Raw genomic sequence first — 7254 nt, 5'->3', positions numbered from 1 at the left:
GTGAGAAAAAAAGAGACCTCAAAAAAAAAAAAAAAAAAAAGCCTTACACGCCCCTACCCTTTGAAAGTTATATATTTTGCAATTACTCAAACATCTTGTACATTATGTGAAAGTATTGTAGACATAAGCAATAAACCATCTCAGTTTATGTGTGGAGTCCATTGTTTGGCTTTACAGTATGTAACAACTGTCCTTTATACCATTATCTTCAGTCCTTCGGCTCCACTGGTTGCTTTGTTTAGTTTGCATGAATAAACCACTGTATATAAATTCCTCAGAACATCCTATAAGACCTGATATGATTTTTAAGCATTTAGTAAGAAGGCTGTCTTTACCTGTGACAAACCCAACTCAAGTCAAGTTTGAAAAGAGAAAAAGCTCTTTTTAAAGAGTAAAAGAGTCTTTGTGTTTTGTTTACTGTTACATTTCATAGCTTTGATTTGAACTGATAAAAACGTCTTACATAAACCGGAAATATTTTTGCTCAACAGTCACTGTTCTGTCCTGCAGCCTTGGTGCTTGGCATTTTAATTGTCTTTCATAAATACCCAGAACAGGGGCCAAGTGTGGAGTCCAGCACGTTCATTATAAACTGCAATAAACCCACATGAAACCAGAGCACTTTTACAGCAGCTGTCGCGTGCAGCTGGTAACAGGAGAGCCGACTCCAGACCCAAACATGTGGTGCTACCTGCCCATTTCAAATTTCATGCACACAAGGCAGCTGCCAGGGATCTTAAAAAAAAAAAATACAGGCAAGGGCAAACTGTAAGAAACAGTCATCAGCCCCACTAACCGTCCCATGGGATGGTTAACATATGTCTAATCACATCAAGTTGGCTGAGGATGGACAGTGGTGCTTGCACTTACAGTGGGTCAGGAGTCAGATAACATGCCACAGTGTTTCTGCAGAGAGTGGACAGATTTTTCATTCTAGATAAAAAAATTTGGACACACTTGACTGAATTAATGTTTCTTGTGAAATTAAATATTTTAATCTGAAGCATTAAATCAGTGATTAAGTCAGTATTTCCCAACCCTGTTCCTGGAGGCACACCAACAGAATATATTTTGGATGCCCCCCTCATATTAGCCATCCATTTCAGGTCTTGGAATTTCTGCTAATGGGTTGATTCAAGTGTGTATGATTTTATAAGATTTTTAAAATGTGTAGAGTTTCTTCCAAGAATAGTGTTGGAAAACCCTGTCTTAAACGGTTGAAATTAGTTTTCTAGAAAAAAATTCTGATAAAACCAAAAAAAAAAAGGAAAAAAAAGTGTTTTGTGAGTTTGGAGGATGGCTTTTGGCCACTACATAATTCTTGTTCTTTCATTTACGTTATTTCATATTTCTTTAACATTATTCATATGGTAAATGAGTATGCATTTCCAAAGTTTTGACTGTAAATACAGTAACAATTTTGAGCAATAGCATTTTGGTGCCTCTTTTACATTTTCTGCCAGGACATTATTAATTAATTTTATTAAGATTTCTGTTAACCATAAAACAACTCAATGCAGTGCAAAATTCAAAATATGATTAAAGCATGGTACATTGTGCTTTATTATGATTTTATTTTTGATTTTTTTAATTATTTTTTGCAGTGCACCAAAAACATGAAATGTTTCAGAATTTCTGTAGATACTTAAAATTATTTTATCTTTTCTTATTAAATTTTAACTTATAAAAACATAATTACCATATACAAATACATATTGCCTTTAAAACAGTGTAAATAGTAACAGTAAACTGTAAGGTAGTTTATGGCTTTTTTACTATTTGTACTGAATTATTTAATTAATTATTTATTTTACAGAAAATTACTTAATATTTTGTACTGTATACAATGTTTTTTTTTACAGCTCACATATATAATTGTCCTTCTGTGTATGTGTGCAAGCGTCTTCATATGAAATTAAGATATCATCTACAAAATCGTAATAATATTGAGTCATATTCTAAAGTCACTGATATGTAAAAGAGACTTGTTACATTTGAAACAGACACTCTTTTAGCCACAAGGGCTTTTAAACAAAACTTTGCCATTGACAATAATTATATTAGATCAGTGATTCAAGCAACTCATTCATCTCCTCACAAAGAAAAATTTCTTTAAAGAGTCTGATCAAAGAGATTTCAGATCTTAAGTTGTCTTTTAATCTCCGAAGACTTCAAAGAGCGAAGTCTTACAACAGTTATGTGTCAAAATAAAGGACTAATGTATAGGCATTCAACACTGTTGACAAACACTAGAAAGACAGACTAATAATAGCCTCATTCTTGCTAGTTTCTGCTCTTTTTATGTTTCTGCCAACCATCTTTTCTTTCCCTTTTCTTTCTTTCGCTTTCTCTCGCTCACTCTCTCTAATGCAGTGACAGCATGGTGACTCAGCTCCCTTGAAGAGCGCTGGACTTTCCTAGCACTGCTGTGATACCCGAGTGCTGTGCAGAAAAAGGCAGCACTTCCCGTCAAGCAGTGCTCACTCATTTACCCTCACCTGCAGCTCACTGTTCACACACGGGCAAATTTCTCTGTCCCTGCCTCGCTGTGCCTCACGACTCTTTCTAAATTCACCTTGTGCCACACTGAGCAGTCCAAACAGAGTTATCAGCCCACGGAGAGATAATGCCACACCGGGTCTCACTGTCTTTGACGTGCACTTGTGAGCGGGGAGATGTGGACAGAAGGTTGACCTGCACATTTAGAGCTAAATATTCAGGAATGACAGAAAAGATGATGAGTCTCCCTGGATGGACTAATAACTGTATGAGAAAAGTAGATATTTTTTTTAAAAAATTCATCAAGGGACACAGATGAAAGAACAGGTTACCTGAGGCTACATAAACAGAACAGGTTATAGATTTGGATTACTAAATTTGCCCTGCTTAAAGGGACATTTCACCCTAAATGAAATTTTTGTCATAACTTCTAGTTTTTCTGTTGTTAATTATTACCAATTTTAAGTATGATTACGGGTTTTAATTATTATTTTATAAATTGATTCATTGTATATAAACAAATATAAATATAAAATTGTGAAGTGGAGATTAATTGAAATCACTGTTTAAAATGCTCTTGAAAATCTCTTTGAAATATTTAATGACTTTTTTCCCTGTTGTTTATTATTTATATATTTCTTTTAAAATGAGTGCTCCTGATTGCCATCTCAAACACAAATGGGTTTTAGTCAGAACATTTTTATGTAGTTACTTCATGTTTGTGTTTATATGCACACATATGCTTTCACTGAAGTAAATGAAAGCGGTAGCCATCCAGACTTCATCAGATACTAGAGGCAGGTAGATACTCGCTTCGATCTCAATCACAGAGAACTGTGTGATGTTATGGGTGTAAACAGAGCAGACAATAAACAGTCACTCAGTTCAACAAATTGTCTTTGTTTGGGATGTCAGAAGTGTGCCCTTTGTCTCCTGTTAAGGCATCTGTTATGAAGGGCTGATAAAAATCTGCAGCATGTGTCACAGGTAAACAGTTGGTAGCTGTACATCGAAAGGCAATGAAACACCTTTGTGTTTTTGTGATAGGTCACAGTCCAGCTGTGGTTATCTCCATCTGACAGCTGTTAGAGGACAAACTGTCCAAATGTAGAATTCACTGTGCTGAGTGCAAGTTTATGCATTGTTGAGTAGACCAGCATAACACAACAACAGTACAATAGCAAAATTCATTTCTTAGATACTGGGTTCATAACCAGAATTTTTAACTAGTTTTACCAACGCAACCTTCTAACTCAACCAGCTTTAGCAGATATAATTTGCCAGTTGACCTTCTTGCTAGAAAAAAGCACAGCTGCTGCTCCACCAGCATGGAAATTAATGCTGTTATAATCCGGTTTAAGTCTTTTTGGGTGAGTGACCTTACTTTTTAAATTATTATTATTATTATTATTATTTCAATTACATAAATTTATTGCAATATAATAATAATAAAAGTAATTATAACAAATGTATTATTATTATTTATTTTTATTATAATATTTTTCTGTAGCAAATTAGCTCAAATAGGAAATGTATATAAATAACTACAATTAATTAAAAATAATTACAATTATTTATATCAGCTGCGAGTAGCAACTGTAGCAGAATTATCTTATTGTCTTTTTGCACATATTTTTGCATAATTTTAATTTGTCAGTCACTTTTGCTAGAATCAACTGGTAAATGAATATTTTTATATCTTTATATTTTGTAGGTATTGTTTATACTCAATTGGAAATTAATTAAATAAACAATCCCGAATAAGGAGCAAGCAGTAAGTGGGTGATGTGTACTATGCACATTCCGGCTCCAGCATAAAGGAAGACACAAAAGATGATGTAATCATTTACACTCAGCCACTCACTGATGCGCAGAAATGAGACCAGCTTATCTCTGATTTGATAGCAGAAAATTCCAAGTCATAGTATTCACCAAACAACCCCTGTTTGTCACTGCTGTTGCCTGCAGAATTTTTCTGAAGATCTCAGCGATTCACGACACAGTTCAAAGGTGTTTCCACAGGTGTAGCCAATGCATGACTGTTTCTGTTGAAACTTGGCAGTGAAGTCCCTCTCACAGCGAGTAACCGCAGACTGCTTGAGCTCTGTACAGCCCCTTGCAGGTGCGGGGCATTAACATAAACAGGTTTTCTCTGAAAGCCAAGGTAGGAAATTACCACTTATATTACTGGAGGGAGCTTTAAACTCTGGATTAATTGCAACATCAAATGCTTGAATATTTCCTATAAGCTTAGCTTCTCTAATTCTTGCTTTGATATCCTTCTAGAGGAACTTGAGAGAGTTCCCCTTATTAGTAGAAATAAGGTCAACAAGGAGACTGAACCTACATTGTTAGCTTTTCGTGTATATGATCCATTTCATAGCATTTTGAACTCTAACTAAGCTTAATATACAAATATATAAATGATATAGTTTGCAATGGATAATGCACAGTCATTCAGTCATTATTTAGTAATAATAACCAACTGACTGTGCAGTATCCCACTAATAATGTGGCTACTTACCAAATAAATAAGTTAATGTTAATTACCATTTTTGAAGTAGCTCTGTAAATTTCTATAGCATTGCTGTTGAAGAGTAATAGCTGGTGAAGATGATTTACCTGTTCATGATTCTGAAACATTCAACATCCATATTATGAACACTGTAATAACAAATGTCATAACAAATGTCAAATTTTAAAACAAGTGATTAATTTAAAAATCTGTTAGTTCTTACCTTCATGCTGTGGAAATACAAACTGGATGACTGAACGACAATGAGTGCAGTGCTGAAAGGGGGCGGGGCTACATAAGGTCTATAATATAATTGTTTTTAAATAAATATTGAAATATCTGTTTGATATAAGGAAAACAATTGTATGGGACAATTATAAAATGATTAATGGCAATTCTATCATTTAATTAATTGTTAATTGTAATTCACAATAATAAAAAAAGCATTAGGGTAAGGATTAAAACCAACCATTTTTAGTGGTAATATATATTTGTATTTAGTTTGACTGTTACAGAATGCCACTATTGAACAATCAAGTATGCCAGAGTGTAATAAAACTAAAATGATGATTCCTCCTCTTTTCCTGACTTAATATTGTAAAAAGTCATTTCAAGAGTCCAGATTCAACTGGCATTTGAATTATTGGAGCGTTTAACTGTGGCAGACTGACAGATTGTGTCACTGTGGGTTAGGCAGTGATCTCATCATGACTGAACTTACACCAACATTATGCCTTCAGAGCAAAAGGACATGGTGCCATTCAGAGGAAAGAAAAGCCTGAACAACTAAGTTACATTTTATTTAGAAATTATTGGCATAATATACCGTTAACAATGATTCTAAATAATATGGCAAAAAAGTAACACCATCAAAATGAACCAATAATTAATAATTGTTTAATCACAATTGGCATGTACGTACTTTAGAATATTTGAAAGTTTTGTTTGTTTTTTTTATAAGAGAAGTCAATGGTAACCAAAGTGGTTTGGTTAACAACATTCTTCAAAATTAATTTCACAAAAGAAAAAGTTTAATAGCAGTAAACTTTTAGCTCAAAATCAGTGCTTTACTATCAAGTGCATTTCTATGTGAAAAAAATACAATATTAAATCAGTTAACTGTATTTGCAGTATTTGATTATGTCCATTTTTATTTATTTATATATTTATTTATTCCATTTTAAGGCCCTAGCCCCATGGTCACGGGTGGACTCCTGAGCTGGATTTGTCCAGGGCCAAATTTTAGCCCCAGTCCAGCCCTGCTCATAAGGACATTACAATAAGGAGCCCAGTGAAAATGGACACACGTTGTAACAAAAGAGCATTTAATAGGCAACAGGTTGCAAGACTGATGAGAGTTTGTTGATGACGGCTGACCCAGAAGCTCACACAACGGCCCATCATTCTGGGTCATGCAAACCATCTGCTCCATCAGACGCCCCTACAGAGGGAGTGATTATAATTTAAACATTGCAGAGTTTGACTATGTAAACTCCCCTAATTACTACACAAAGCAGAAAGTGATTGAGTGAATGCATCAAGCACTGCATATGGCATTTTGCAGATTTCATTTTAATAGATCAAATTAAGCAAACAGATTGTCACTAAACTGTATGGTTAGACAGTATATTAACCCCTAATAAACGATGCAGATATTCATACATATTGCCACAAAGTTTACTTTTATATTTCCTCATTTAACAGGTGGAAATTTCTCTTTGATAATGCTATTTGAATCATGAATCTCCAGGAATACTTGATTGGCCAGTTTTTTGTGTCCACTGTACCACTAAAATGACCATTTAACAATAGAGCATTTGACCATCACAACCATTTAAGTTAAGTAGCTGTTATATAAATTAATGAAACAAATATTTTATGTATGTGTGTGTTTATATTGTTTATTGGGGATTTATTTTGCAATAATGACCATCTGACTGTATATATCCCTTATCTAGCAATTTTTCTTTACTTTAATGAATCAGGAATTATTTCAATTCCGAAAATAAAAACAAATGTAAATTTCGTAAATTGTTTATCACATCACAATGTCAAATGCAGACCCCTTAACCGAGCCTCTTTTGTGTAGAGTCAATGGAGATGGATGTCACATGATAATTTTTTTCCTATCTTTGAAGGGTGAAAGTGACTCATTCTGTGCTCCAGCTCTTTCTATTCATTTGCAAAGCAGCTATTTGGTCCAAAGTGTGCCTTTTCTTCCCTGTGCAGACCCACGCACA

The sequence above is a fragment of the Carassius carassius genome, chromosome 34 (assembly GCF_963082965.1).
Source record: "Carassius carassius chromosome 34, fCarCar2.1, whole genome shotgun sequence".
Lineage (NCBI taxonomy): Eukaryota > Metazoa > Chordata > Actinopteri > Cypriniformes > Cyprinidae > Carassius > Carassius carassius.
This window is presented reverse-complemented; position numbering follows the sequence as displayed.